The following is a 16,798-nucleotide window of genomic DNA, read 5'->3' on the forward strand; positions in this document are numbered from 1 at the left end:
AATTAGATCAACAATGGATTTTTTCTGTTAATAAAAATATTTATAACTTATTTTTATTTATAAAAATAATTGTATAAATAATTATTATTTTTTATTTATAAAAATATTTATAGCTTATTTTCGTTTATAAAAATAATTATCAACAATATTTTTTTTTCTATTTATAAATATATTTGTAGAAATTGGAGCTGACCAATTCACAATAGTCATTTGGGCTGAAATTAATTTCAAAAGTTTTTAATATCTTATGTCCAATTGTGGCTGCTAGTTCACTACAATCTGCCAATTTACAACTTCATTTAAAAGAATCTGCATGCTAAAATTCTAAGCAACTTATATAAGACCTTAATTTTCATTATCTCCAATTTCTTTTAATCCTTAATTTTAGAAACCCAAACTAATTGAACTACCTCTCTCACCAATGTGTTCCTAGAGGTGAAACTAATTAAGGACTTCTTAACTTAAGAAGTTCAAATTTATTAAGGTTTCCATCACTAAAGTTGTAGCATAAATTAATAAATAGTTAATTAAAATCTATCATTATAATTGTTTTAAAATCTAGCCTCAATTGTAAATTGTAAACTCATATCATCCAAACATTCAAAGTTGCCAACATAAAAAATAAAATAAAAAAGACTTCAAGATGTGTCCCTCTCATGTAACCTAGAGGTATGTCTGAGACACTCGAGGACTATTGTATAGAAGGTACATAGTTCAATTTCTATTACTAACGTATTTTTCTATTCTAATAAATTTATCATTAATATTTGTCTAAAAAAAATAAAGTTTCATGATCTATTCATAAAGGCTCCTAAAAAAAAGCAATAGTTGCATAACCCAATGGATCTTGACTGTGAGTATGTCAAACTATTATAAAATGTGTGAATAAGCACTCAAATCTCTCAGGTCCATGATGTGGACACATGTGTGGAGAAAACTCTCATCTTCAACTATCAAATTATTTTTGTTGTTTGAATTGATTGTATGATAATCTATGTAAGTTGATTCCACTTTGAGAGCTATCTTCATGAACTCGTATACAAAGTAACTAATAGCAGCATATGGTAATACCTGGAAATCATAAAATTGAAAGAACCATATTAAATCATGATTTTAATTTTGATATTTGATCCATTGTCACGAAAAAGTTATATATTGTCAACAAATTACAACTAATCATACGTGTGACATTAGAATCAATTAAAATTAGATTAAATATTTTTAATGATCTGACGATTATGATTTATTGACAGAATACAAATTCAATTAAATCCTTGAATAAGAAGAATACTACATAGATTGCTGCCAGATCCTAAGTACTTGCTGCTAATACATATAGAAGATGAATTATGTGGACACTAACAACAAATATATGTCCTGTGGTTGCAACCAAACAATTCTTCATTAGTTTCCATCAGAACCTTGATATCTTTTCTATCGAGCACAATAGGGAAACCAAACCCTATAATTTCATGAAAAGTAAACGAAAAGAAAACCTACAAAAAGAACAATTATATTAACAAATTTATATTATCTTATAGACAATACGTAATCAAACAACATCATAACATGAGTTCACATAATTTTTTTTTATAATACCTCATCAGACAACAAAAGATTCAAAGCCTCTAGAACAACATTTGGGTATGCACTTTAAACTGCAAATTAATTTGTTAATCCAAATAGGATCGTAACATACAAAATAGAGACAAAATGAATAACAAATCAGTGAAAATGATAAGAATCTGGATTTGCAGAGAAGTTGTAGAACAATGGAAGAGGGAGCGAAGAGGCAAACGAGTGAAAGAAATTTTATGTAGGGAAGAGATAAATAAATTGGAAACTTAAGGAATCAAACTAATAATCATGAAGTCTAAAGTTTTTACTGACTATTCCCAATGTAAGTTGATTGAAAATGTACGTTGGAAGACTCATTTGGGATTGAATTAACTCTATAAACTAGTTTTATCAATATTAAATGGTAATTTTGGTAGTAGTTAATTTTTATATATTAAAAGTAGATTGGAGAACAACAAATTTATGTCGGTTAATGCAAATAGACTTTTGAAATTGAAGGATCTTGAAAATATAATCATAATTAATGAATGCAACGAATTAATCTCTCGGTTCAATGACTTAATGGATTATTAAATTGGGCTGCTGAATAATCAATCCAACTAGATATGTTACAAAACCATTATGCGTGATTGAGCATAAAATTGGCAGGAAATAAGTGTTATGTAGGTTTAGGGTTTTACAGTTTTTACATCAAAACTTAAGCGCCTCGTCCACTATATTTTTAAATCATTTGAATACAATCAATGAATTAAGCAAAAATATCACTGCTATTCAAAACAACATAATATAAAAACAGTTTTGGAACATTATTCCATTAATTGTTGTTTAAAAGAAAAATTTAAAAATACATGGAATAACTATATCAACAAATTATTTGAACTCAATTCATCGAGTATTACAACAAAAATTAAAATACTTTTAGGGTAATGTAATTTTTTTTAACACGACGACTTTCTCCATACACCAATCTTGATTACACTTCCTTCATTGAGATTTAGCTGATCACTAAAACATTGTCACTGTCTTCCAGTTTTAACTCATTTTTTCGTTTTCTGTGTTAGATCAATTGTGCATATCCATTTACTTTCATAATCATCCACCATGTCTATCTCACTACTGTTTTCTTTCAAAACATATTCACCAAATGCATAAAAAGACATATCCTACGAACACAAATTTGAGAATCCATAAGATAATTTATGAAAAGATTTGCATCATTATATGAAAATAAGAATCAAATGTGTACATATAAAGTTCCAAGCACTAAATATCCGCAATTAACATCTTTATAAGTCAATCACTTGGCATATGAAAGCTAGAAAACTACACTCGAAGGATGATATAAGTTAGATAAAAGGAACATAAATTAGATTTGAAATTATATAAGATACATGGTAAATGATACATCATTTGCATCAAGGGATATACAATAAGTTTGAAACATCAACTTAATGATCATGAAGAATATATAATCTTAATTAGTTTTTGATATATCAATATGATATGTTACAAAAGAATACAAACAATTTTAAAAAGAAATTATTAATATAGTACAAAATAAAAAATATTTTCATAAATCATCTTTCAAAATCATACAAACTAACCTCTTAAACTCAATATGGTGACTTTTCTATCGTTCATATTATAAGAAATGAATGGTATGGAAAAAAAGTGAGAAATATAATATATGGAGAAATACAATGGAGAATAAAGATGTGCTAATAAGGTTTTAGATCTCGACAACTATTTATAGAAATAGATAGACCCATGCTCATTTAATACTGAGTTATAGGAAATGTGATTGGTGTATACGAAAGTGAAATTCGTAGTTGGAGGTTGTATAGATGATTAGGTAGTTGTGTCAGGTATTAAATGGAGATTTGTTTATGTTTCATTTGTAAAAATGGAGGAAACGTGTTAGGGTTAGAGTTTTGAATACTTTATTCGCTTTATATATAAGAAATGATAATGTAGAGTTCACTAGTGTACAACAAGAATTAAAATACCCTATTTTTAATCGATTGTAGAAATAATCATGTTAAAATGATGACTCAATCATATTTTTGCAATTAAGTTGATGTAGCAAAGTGTTGTAAGTCAATAATTTAAATCATTGATGTATAACACATTCAACATGATGACATTTTTATAATTAAGATGAAAATTTAAACTACACCTTTCAAAGGTTTTCATAAAAAGGTTCTATAACAAAATGAGTTTGTATACTTTTCTTTTTTTAGGGGAGAATCTCTAAGTGGCAAAGTGAGTTGCATAAAATTTAATATTTTAATTAAGATACAATAACATATATCTTTAGTTAAATTTGATTAAGTAATATTTGATTGAGTTTGCATAAAAAAATACTCCCTCCCGTCATAATTATAAGTAAAAGTAATTACTTTTACATTGATTAAGAAAGTTAGCTAAGTGTAAATAGATTTTTTATTAGATATACAATCATAGTAAAATTTATTATATCTTTAGTTAAATTTGATGAATCAACCGTGGAAATTAAATGTTTTTGACATAAATTAAGAGTATATTAGTAATACAAATATTGGTTAGTTTAAAAGTTATTTACTTTTACCTATAATAGTTACCAAAATTTAATGTAACTTTTTGTTTTTAATGGTAATGGTAGGGAATATTAATTGAGTTGCATAACTTTTTATCAATATAGAATAATGAGATGAATCTCATACATATAATAATGTGATATAGTGAGGAGAACTCAATGGAAATAGTAGACTTTAAGAGATAGAGTTTAAATCAATATTTAAAAAATTGGATCATTCTATACAAGCGATAGGACTGAGTATCGAAGATGAATCTAATCCGGTTAGTCTTGCAAAATCGTTGGTGGAACAAATTGGTGTAGAATCATATTAAACCATCATAAACCGTTTGAATCAAAGAACTAGAGTCACTTTTGTGAAATCACTCGGTATAAAGAAATGCATGAATTTACCAAATTCTTCATTTAAAAATTTAATTAGCTTAAAAACCTCTTAAGCAGAAAACCTATAGCCAAGCTGGATAATCCCCAAAAAAATCGTTAGAACTTAAAAAATTAGGGTTCATTGGGTTTTGATGGTTGGATTAGGGATGTGAATTTGCATTTGTTAATGGGAATCCCCTTGGGGATTATTTGTTCGGAGCTTCGAATTCAAGATATTTTCCCTCCGCAGGGACATGGATGGAGGTAAAAGTTCCCCTGATAACACTTCAGAACGGGGATCGGGGAAGTACCCCCGCCCCGCAGATTCCTCGAATCCGTCCATATTATTAATTATCCTTTATAAATATTTCTGATATTATATAAAATATAACTATGTAATTATACATTTATTATAATTTTTTTAAATATTTTATTGGGAAATAAAGAGTCATTACTCATTAGTGGATATTTTATTTACTAATAATAAAAAAGTGCGCGATGTATATATAAGGTTAAACATCTCTTCTTCTTTTTAGAAAAGTCTTTTCTTCTTAAAACTGTTTGTCTTCTCCATTCCTCCTCTCTTCTGTTCTCATCATCATAACAATCACTTTCTTTTGTTTATTCTCATCAACACAACAACAATCATCATTATGGTATTTACACCATACCCTCTCTCCGTCTTTTTTTTCAAATATTGATATTTTCTATCTCTTTTTTAAATTTGTTTATAAGGTGATTGCTAGGAGTTTGTATTTGTGTGAGAACTTGTTGTTCAATTATGATCTTTTTATTTTATTAATTATTATTATTATTATTATTATTATTATTATTATTATTATTATTATTATCAACTATTACGACAAAATTAGTTACGACAAAACCTAATTGTTGTTTTGTATTTTTGTTTGATTAATAGTCATGCTCATGGTTTCTTTATGTTTAATTTATAATTAATATTTAACGATAGTTATATGTGGTTAGTCTTCTTTGAAATATTTACGGTTATCGTACCGAAAACAAGTTTCTCATCTGCTAGGCTGCAAAGTTACATGTTATTTTATCATGCTGCCAAAACCTTCTTATTACCTAATCATGTAAATTATACTTTACTAGACCTTCTTTTTCTAGATAATCATGATGCCAAGATATTCATCATGTACATTTGAAATTCTTACCCTTAATGTATTTTGTTTATACTCTTTCTTTATAAAATTATGCTATTTATGTAGCTGATAGTTCTTGTGTAACAGAACACACATGTGCATGCCAAAGCTACTTTCATTACATTACTGTTTCACCTGTGGACTTGTGTAATACAGCTAGTTACGGCAAAACCATGTCAATTTATTATTTAAGAAAACTCACAATTATTTTGTACTATCTTTAATCACAATTTTTTAAATCAAAATACTACTTATTAATTTTAGTTTTAGATTACTTATTATCTAGCAATGAGTATCTTTGCTTTGTTGTAGAACTTATAATTTGTGAGAGTTTATTATTTTGTTTTTAAGTGTATGCTTTTCTTAGGCAGGTTTTTGTTTAAAGATGGTTTGTAAAAGTAAAGCTCAAGCTGAAATAGTTCCCAATGAGGTTCCACCAACACATGAAACTCAACCTACTTTGAATAAGACAAGCATGGAAAATCAAGATGAAGAAATTATTGTTGAGCCGAATGTAAGTCCTAAAAAAAAGGATTACAGTCAGATGTTTGACCCCATTTCAAAAGGGAAAAAATAGGAGGTGTTTGGAAGGCTATATGCAAATACTGTAATAAGAAACTTGGCGGTAACAACAACTGATACTATGCATCTACGTGACCATCTTCGAATATGTCTAGTTCATGATAAAAGGGGTCCAAACTAAGCTTTGCTAAAAGTAACTGAACAAGCGTTGGAACCTAGATGAGAATCTTTTTTGTTTGGAAATTACACTTTTAATCAAGATGTTTCTAGGAGTCAAATTGCAAAGATGATTGCATTGCATGAGTATCCCATCATGATGGTTAACCATATTGGCTTTAGAAATGTTATACATTCTCTTCAACCTATGTTCAAGATAACTTCTCGCAATACCATAAAGAATGATACAATGAAGTTACTTGAAAGTGAGAAGGCAAAGCAAATGAAATTACTTGCAAAGAACAAAAGTTGCATTGCTATTACAACTGACATGTGGACTTCTAATAATCAGAATAAAGGATATATGGCAGTTACAACTCATTACATCGATGAAAATTGAATTTTACAGAATCGAATCATCGGGTAAGTATTATAATTTATATTCACTCCATTTATGCTATTATTATTTTTTTTACAAAATTTATGCTATTATTAAAATGTGGTTATCGTATGTGATGTTCATTACAATTCATTTTAGGTTTATTTATGTGTCTGCACCACACACTGCTCCACACACTGCTGAAGTCATTTGTGATTTTTTGGTACCTTGTTTGATGGATTGGAATATTGATGGGAAATAGTTAACATTATCGGTTGATAATTGTAGCACCAATGATACTTTGATTAATCATTTATTCGATATGATACCACCTTATAGATTTGTTTTGAATGAGGAATTATTTCATATGCGTTATTGCGCACATATCTTAAACTTGATAGTAAAAGATGGTATGCAAGCAATTTCTGGTTCGATTGAAAAAATTAGGGAAAGTGTAGGTTATTGAGTTGCAACACCAAAAAGGGAGGATAAATTTAGAGATATTAGTCACTAGTTGAACATAAACTATGCAAAAAAAGATTGCACAAGATTGTAGAACTAGGTGAAACTCTACTTATTTAATGCTTACTTTTGCATTGTCTTATGAAGAAGTTTTTAAATGTTGTTTTAAACGTCATGCTCAACATACATGCTTACCAAGTGATGAAGATTGGAAAATAGCAAGAGAAATTTGTGACAATTTGAAGTTGTTTTTTAGTGTCACCGAGTTATTCTTAGGTACTAAGTATCTAACATCAAACATTTATTTTCCAAAAATTTGTGAAATAAGGTTGAATTTAAAAAAGTGGCAAAGTTCTTCTAGTGCCACCATTCAAAGTATGACAACAAATATGGTAGTGAAGTTTGACAAATATTGGGGTTTGATTAATGGGGTGATGACAATATGGGCTGTTTTGGATCCTTGATACAAAATGTCATTGTTGAATTACTTCTTTCCTCGTATATATGGAAGTGTTGCTTCCAAAGAATTGGAAAGGGTGAATAAATTGTGTGAAGATTTGATAGATGAATATAAAACAAATGATAATATGGTTCATACTAGTAGTGAAACTAGTGCATCACCATTGGAAGATGTTACTCTTACTAGTGCTTCAAGTCAAACTTGGGAGCAAGGTTATTTGAATTATGTGATGGAAAATGCTTCAACTACTAGTCCAAAGTCAGAATTCATTTCTTACTTAGAAGATGACATCTTGTTTGACAAGGGAAAAAAAAAGGAAAAAAAAGAAAATTTTGCCATACTAGGATGGTGGAAATAAAATAGTTTGAAGTTTTCAACTTTGCAAAAGATTGCAGAGGACTTTTTAGCAGTCCCTATCTCTACAGTTGCTTCAGAGTCTACCTTTAATACTAGTCGCCGTGTTATAACTCCACAACGTAGTAGGTTGAAGGAAGACACTTTAGAGGATTTAATGTGCACCCAAGATTGGTTCCGAAAAGAAATGCAAAGTGATATAATTTATGTTGAATTCATCTTTATTTATCATTGTTATAACCATAATGATTTTTTAATATATTTTAGCTATTTGTTTATTAGATTTAGGTTATTCAAAGACACTTACTTCATTTGAATGTTTTGATGAGGATATGGATGATGATGATGATGACGAGGTATGGTGAAAGTTTGAGAAATAAAATGTTTGAAGAAACACAATGGAGAAGGAAGGAAGATGTGCTAACATGGTTTTAGGTCTCAACAACTATTTATAGGAATAGATAAGTACATGCTCATTTAACGCTGAGTTGTGAGAAATGTGATTGGTATATTGGAAAGTGAAATTCGTAGTTGATTGTTATGTAGTGGATTAGGTAGTTGTGTCGGATATTACATTGAGTTTTGCTTATGTGTCATTTGTAAATATGAAAGGAAACGTTCTAGGGTTAGAGTTTTGGAGACTTTATTCGCTTTATATATAAGAGATGATAGCGGAGAGTTTACTAGTGTGAAATAAGAATTAAAATATCCAACTTTTAATCGATTGTAGCAATAGTCGTGTTAAAATGATGACATGACATTTTTGCAATTAAGTTGATATAACGAAGTATGGTAAGTCAATAATTTAAATCATCGGTGCATATCACATTGAACGCGATGACATTTTTATAATTAAAATAAAAATTTTAAATTTTGCGTCACCTTTCAAAGGTTTCATAAAAGGTTCTATAGCAAAATGAATTTGTGTAATTTTTTTTTATTGTGAAAAATCTATAAGTGGTATAAGTGGAAAAATGAGTTGAATAAAATTTGATATTTTAATTAAGAAACAATAGTATAACAATAACAATTTATATCCTTTCAATAATTAGAGTATATATATATAAAATACTCTCTCTAGTCTTAATTAAAAATAAAAGTAACTATTTTCACATCGATTAAAAAAGTTAATTAAGTGCAAATATTTTTCTTGATTTCATCTACAATCAAAGTAAAATTTACTATAATATCCTTAGTTGTATTTGATGAATCAAGTGTCGATATTAAATGCTTTTGAAATAAATTAAGGGTTTACAAGTAATACAAGTATTAGTTAGTTTAAAGTTATTGACTTTTTCTTTTAATAGTATCCAAAATTTGAGGTCATTTTTTTGTTGCTTATAATAGGGACCGAAGGAAGTATCACTTGAGTTGCATGAGTTTTTATCAATAAAATATAATGTGATGAATTGCATACATATAATAATGTGATATTATGATAACTACTCAATGATAATATTAAAATTTAAGAGATAGAGTTTAAATCAATATTTAAAAAATTGAACCTTATGATAAAACCGATTGGATTGAGAGTCGAAGATGAATCTAATCTGGTTAGTCTTGCAAAACTGCAGGTGGAAAAAAATCACTGTAAAATCAAATTGAACCTTCCTAATCTCTTTGAATAAAAAAATTAGAGCAAATTTTGTGAAATCACTCGGTTCAAAGAAATTCATGAAATTGACCATTTTTTTCTATTTAAAAAATTTAACTTGTCATCAGCGTCAAAACTTAACACACCCCTAAAAAAAATAAGCCCTTGTTTCTTCTACATTCACACACACTTTTAATTTCTATCACATTATCATAGTTTTTTTTTATTTCAATACGCTCCATCATCATTATGTGGCCCCTTTCAAACATAGTCATGTCATCCATTTTCTTTTCGACCTAAATACAATATTGGTCATCTTTGTCCAAATGTGTCTCGTTTGTCACTGTTCACCTCAATATTTGTTGTCATTGTTCAACTGTAATCTTATGTTATCATTTACTTAATATTTGTGGTCTTCGTTTAAGTGTAACTTTTTCACCGCCTTCAACTCACTTTTTTTTGCCTTAATTTCACGTTTAAACCTACAATGTTCATCTCTGACCTCAAGCTTCATTTAAAGACATCCATGGAATTAAAAAACCTATACAACAATTTTTTCAAAGCACATCAAATCAAGATGCCAGGTCCTAGCTTGCATTCATCTTTTCAAAGATTAAACTTCCATCCTACAACATGCAAGAACACTATACTAGCCTAAATTATGACCATGGCCTGAATTCAGAAATCCACCTTAGTTTCTTTTCTAGTTTCAAGACAAGGTAAATGATGGATGAAGAAGAGAGAGTTGGATGCTTAGACTTTACATTTTATCCTTAAAAGCTTCATTCTTTAAGACTTTTGAGACCTGAGCAAACTTCCTCTTCCTTCCTCACGAGCTCTCAAGCTTTCTTATGGATAAGACAAAAATGAATCACCAAAAATGTTGAATTACTCTTTGATTTTATCTTTTATATTCTTAATGAGAAGACTAAAATGCACTCCTTAATATCTTTTATTGCAATTTTGTCTCTTGTCTCAATTAGTCACGTGAATGATAATTGTACTTCTAAAGTAATTGATTAAAAGAATATATGGGATATTACACTTATCTCGTATACTTCACTTTTGGATGATCTAGTTCATGTTTTTAGCCTTCATTTAAATATAAACATACAATCATACAAATAAGAATATTAAAAATACACATCAATAACTAAAATATAGTTCTCATTTATTACGAACAACACAAGAAAGAAATATCTTATATTATAAACCCTATGAATTTAAATTAACTCTCAATATTTAGACACAAATTTGAAATCATAGATGGATCCAATAAAGTTTAAACCATAAAAAGTCATTCAAATAAAAGTATTGGTTAAATTGAATATATTATTAAAAAAAATACTTTTTATGCTTTATACTACATTTACGAGTAAATGCTGAAAACTTATTTATTGATATCCAAATAAAAATAGGGTAACAATGTTCAATTTTATTTTAAAGTAACTTAATCTCTCTCTCTCTCTCTCTCTCTCTCTCTCTCTCTTATGAGTGCACTATCCTTTTAAAAAAGTTTTGAATGATGTCAAAACTATGACACTTCGTATTTGTGTACACTGGACCTTATTTTCTATGTCTAGATGTGCATTTTTATCTCAGGACACTTAAAAACAGGTTAGATAGGTTTTTACTAGTCAAAATTATGGTTTTATATGAAAAACAAGGTTATAGGTCGATACACCCATGTTATAGGTCAACACATACCAAAGACATTTTGAAAATCAAAGTGTTGCCTTCTATGTGTTGACATATAAGGCTCTTAGATCGACACATAAATCATGTAGGTTGACTCATGAATGTTTGAGATTGACACCAACTAAAATTTTGACAAGCCAAGTGACTCTACCTTGTTGAGGCCGACTCTAACGCATCATATGTCGACCCGTAGAAGCTGAAATACTTCTATAGGTCGACTCACACATACTTGAGGTCAACACGTACTATTTTAAATCTTTCCAAACTTGTAATTTTGCTCAAAATCTATTTTTTTTCTTGTTATTTTTGTCTTAGATGCAAACAACACACACTCACACGCACACGCGCACATGCACAAACACAACTATATATATATATATATATATATATATATATATATATGGATTCATGCATCATCTTTTACACATTGAAACCAAGTATTTCTCATCATCTTCAATCTTTTTCTATGCATACGCACAATAATTACACATAATCATTTTTATTGGGTGCCATCTAGATAGAAGATTGATAGGATCTAATATAGGACTATTGTAATCAAATTGGGTTGAGAATTATTTGGGGTTTTCATGGATAAAACCAATTGGGGTTTTCCCTCAAAGATCAAAAGTGATTTTTTTTTGTGGGGGGGGGGGGGGGTGGTTGTACAAGATTTTGCATCGAGGATTCAGCTGAGTGAAGGCTTTGAAGAAAAGAGTTTTTGTCAAAGGAGTAGCGAATTGGAAATCTTGGGTCACTTGATCTTGCTTAAGATCAAGGAAAGAAAAGAAGATAAAATCAGCATCAAACTTAGGGTTTGGGGATTTGGATTGCTATTTCTCTCTTGAATAACATTTGCAAAGGTTAATTGAATATCTCAATTCTATTTGAAATTGGGGGCAGACGTACCCATAATGAGGACAATTGAGGAGTTTCCTAAATAAATCCTTGTGTTCTCTCTCTCTCTCTCTCTCTCTCTCTCTCACACACACACACACACACACATACACACACACACACACGCGCGCGCATGCACACACACATTTTCTTTACAATTTGATAATTTATTAAGTGTGCAATTTCATATACTAATAATTCCGTTTGTGTTAAAATATTTCAAATTGTTTTGTAAGATAATTGCAATCTATAATATTACAATTGGTTTTCACATTAACATCACACAAGAAAAACCAGCTTGGTGTTCATTGCACACCAAGTGTTTGATAAATTGTCTTAGTCAATTTTTGTTTCCTATTTCATTGGGAATTTGTTATCAAAGTGTGGTGTTGTTCAAACGTTATTTTTGGAAAATATATTGATCATTTTTCTTATCATTGTAATATATTTTGTTATAGTTAATACACATATTTGATTCTTCCGATAATGGTCCAGGATAGATGAGTGTCGATCCGGAATTGATTTCACTTGCCATAGTAAATAATTTTAAAAAAATAAATTTTAAGTCGAAGAAAATTGTATTTGCAATCTATTCACCCCTTCTAGACCGTTGCCCTCGTCTAATAAGTGGTATCATGATCACCTGTTTATCCTGTGCTTTAAAATCACTTATTAGATTATGGCTTCTGAACCTAAATGAGCGTATAATAAAGCGTCTATTTTTGGAAGGATTATATGCGTGTCCATATCAATTCTATTGGTAGAGATGTATGGAACGCCATCCAAAATGGTCCATTTTAAATTACTATGACAAATGCAGATGGTGTTGTTGTACCTAAACCGGAAGCACAATAGAACACACATGATGAGAAAAAGTGGTCATGTGATTAGAAAGCAGGGAATATTCTAATATCCACTTTAGGGGTTGATGAATATTACCGTATTTCTCATTGTACAACTGCTAAAGCTATGTGGGACTCATTGCAAGTTGTCTATAAGGGCACAAATGAAGTCAAACAAGCTAGAATCAATACTTTGAACCAAGAGGTTGGACTCTTTCATATGAAGCATGGTGAAACCATTGCCGATATGCAACAAAGGTTCACTCATCTTGTAAATATTTTGAATGCACTTGGTAAACTCGATTCCAATGAAATTGCTACTAACAAAATTTTAAGATGTCGTAATAGGGAATAACAACCTACGGTCACCACAATCAAGGAAGCCAACAATCTCTTAACGTTAGACACTACTACTTTGTTTGGTAAGCTTGAAGAACACGAGCAAGAGCTCATTATCTTGGAGAAGCATGAGAAGAAGATTAAGAAGGAAAAGAACAAGGAAAATTAGGTAGACAATAATTCAATTTCTCTAGTGGCTTCTGGTTTTAATTCCTATATTAAAGAGCAAGATGATAGTGGAACTAGTGATGATGAGTGTTCAGATGATGAAGGAATTGGTTTGTTTTTTTAAAAGGTACCATAAGCATCTTAAGAGAAATGGAGTGAAGTATTCCGACAAGAATCTCATCAACTATATAAGACAATCAAATACCTTAAGGCAAGATGATAATAAGAAAGAAAAATCTAAAGGTTCATGCTATAACTGTGGAAAAGTACATCATTATAAGCCGAATTTTCCAATGCTTAAGAAGGATAAATGAAAGGGTCAACACAAGAAGTCTAGCAAGCCTAGAAAATCATACATCGCTTGGGAAAGTGATAATGAATCCTCAAGTGAAGGTAGCTCAAGTGAAAGTGATGAAACGACAAATTTTTGCCTCATGGCCCATCATAATAATAAGAAGAATGTAAGTCATTCTAAATATGAACCTATTGATAAAATATATTATTCTGAGTTACAAATTGCTTTTGAAAATCTACATGGTGAAGGCGTATAAGCTTTTAAAAGACTGACTTCAAATAAAAGAATATTTTCATAGTTAGAAGTTAAAGTTTTAGAAACTGAAAAAAAATGGAAGCTCTTAAGAAAACTATGTTAGATGTCCCAAAAGTAAATGTCGAGGATGAGAAGTCTTCTTGGTTTGGTTGTGAAACTTGTCACATTTTGCAAAACGAGTTTATTACTCTAAAAACCAAATTGAATAAGGCTTTAGAACCAAAAGTTACCTTCACTATTAATCCTACAAAATTTAAAAGATATTTAAATGTACCATACAAAAAGTATAATTTTGTTGTAAGAGAATAAAATAGTGAAAGTCACTATAATCATCACTTGACTTGTCACTATTGTTGCAACAAAAGGTCATATCATTGCAAAATGAAAATTTAAGAGATACTTGATTCCTAAAGGTGTATTTCAATAGTTTTCTAGGATCAACAATGATTCCACTAAATCTCAAGGACCCAATGAAAATTGGGTATCTATCGCTCCAGTTTGATCTTGTAGGTTGAATGTCTATGCTATATGGAAAGAATGTGGTTTCTTGATAGTGGATATTCAAGTCATATGATGGCACAACAAAGAATAATGGTCTACGTGACCCATGGGGACAACAATAAGGGTGTTATACTTGGTAAAGGTAGTGTATGTAATCCCTCTTATACTATTATCTATGATGTCATACTTGTTGAAGGTCTCAAACATAATCTACTTAACATTAGTCAACTATGTGACAAAGGCTATAAAATTACTTTTAAAAATAGTTGTTGCATGATTTAACATAATAGAAAGAAAGATTACTCATTTAAGTGCTTGAGGGTAAATAGTATCTATATGCTTAACTTGAATGATGTATCATTGACAAGTACTAAGTGTTTAGTAACCATGAGTGAAGAATCTTGGTTATGGCATAAGTGCTTAGCCCATGTCAACTTTGATTTACTAAACAAAGTGGTCTCAAAGGATCTAGTTATCGGTCTACCTAAAATTATTTTTTCAAAAGACCACCTATGCGACACATGCCAAATGAGAAAGTAAACAAGAGTCTCTTTTAAATCTAAAAATATTATTTCAACTTCTAGACCTCTTGAGCTTCTCCATATGAATCTTTTTGGTACCTCAAGGAAGAAAAGCTTAGGTGGTAATTACTCTTTTTTTTTTATTATAGACAATTATTATAGATTTTGTTGGACCATCTTTTTACGTAGTAAAGATGATACTTTTTCAACTTTCACAAAGTTTTCAAAGTTGTCCCAAAATAAAATAAGTTCAAACATATTTAAAATACAAAGCAATCATGGAGGTGAATTTGAAAACCACCGGTTTGAGGATTATTGTGATAAATATGACATTGAACATAATTTTTCCACTCCAAGAACTCCACAACAAAATGTAGTTGTGGAGAGCAAAAACATAATTTTAGAGGAGTTGGCAAGAACTATGATCAATGAGAGTAGTCTACCAAAATATATTTGGGCTGATGCAATAAATACAACTTATTGTGTTTTAAATAGGATACTCATTCATCCTATTTTAAACAAAACACCTTATGAACTTCTAAAATGTAGAAAACCAATTTTATCACATTCTCATGTCTTCGGATGCAAGTTCTTTGTATTGAATAATGGTAAGTACAACCTTGAAAAATTTGACGCGAAAGTTGTCGAAGGTATCTTCCATGGATACTCTCAGTCAAGCAAAGCCTATAGAGTGTATAATAAGAGATTACTTACTATTGAGGAGTCTGTGCATGTCATTTTTGATGAATCTTATCAGAGAAATATCGGGAAAGGTATTTCTTTTCATGATGCATGTGTATCTTCAAAAGCCATACTCAAAGACACCGAAGAAGGAGTTGATCAACCTGAAGTGGTGAAACCTGAGAAGGAGGAACATGACGATCATGAAAAAGATAAGGATGAGAGTGTAACTAAAGTTAACGATCTTCCCTTGGCTTGGAGGACTTCCCAAAACCATCAAATCAACAACATTCTTGGAGACATCGCCAAAGGTGTGACTACATGCTCTAAGATAATTAATTTCTGTTATCACTTTGCATTCGTGTCACAAGTTGAACCAAAAAATGAAAAAGAAGCCTTAATTGATGAGCATTGGCTTATGGGCATGCAAGACGAGTTAAATCAATTTAAAAGAAATGACGTGTGGGACCTTGTCCCACCTATATGATATCATCAAATTATAGGCACTAAATGGGGTTTTAGAAATAAATTGGACGAAAATAGAGTGATAACAAGGAACAAGGCCCAACTAGTGTCTCAAGGATATAACCAAGAGGAGGACATATATTATGAATAAACGTATGATCCGGTTTCCTACCTCAAGGCTATACACCTTTTACTTGCATTTGCATGCTCTAAAGATTTTAAATTATTTCAAATGGACATGAAAAATGCTTTCCTTAATGGTTATATAAGTTAAGAAGTGTATGTTTCACAACCTCCCAGTTTTGAAAATCATGAGTATCCTATCCATGTCTTTAAACTAAAATGAGATTTATGGTTTCAAACAAGCCCCTAGGGCTTGGTATGAGCGACTTAGCAAGTTCTTACTTGAACAAGCATACTCTAGAGGTAAGGTTGATACAACACTTTTCATCAAACGTCAAGGAAAACATATTATTCTAGTTCAAATTTATGTTAATGATATCATGTTTGGTTCTACTAACATGCAATTA

At 30.0% G+C, this 16,798-nt stretch overlaps 1 pseudogene; it reads left to right on the plus strand.

The window, feature by feature from the left end:
* The first annotated feature begins 6,067 nt into the window (after positions 1-6,067).
* On the plus strand, positions 6,068-13,864 carry LOC127080426 (uncharacterized; annotated as a pseudogene).
* Positions 13,865-16,798: the final 2,934 nt, after the last annotated feature.

This window comes from Lathyrus oleraceus, chromosome 5 (genome assembly GCF_024323335.1).
Source record: "Lathyrus oleraceus cultivar Zhongwan6 chromosome 5, CAAS_Psat_ZW6_1.0, whole genome shotgun sequence".
In the NCBI taxonomy this organism is placed as follows: Eukaryota; Viridiplantae; Streptophyta; class Magnoliopsida; order Fabales; family Fabaceae; genus Lathyrus; species Lathyrus oleraceus.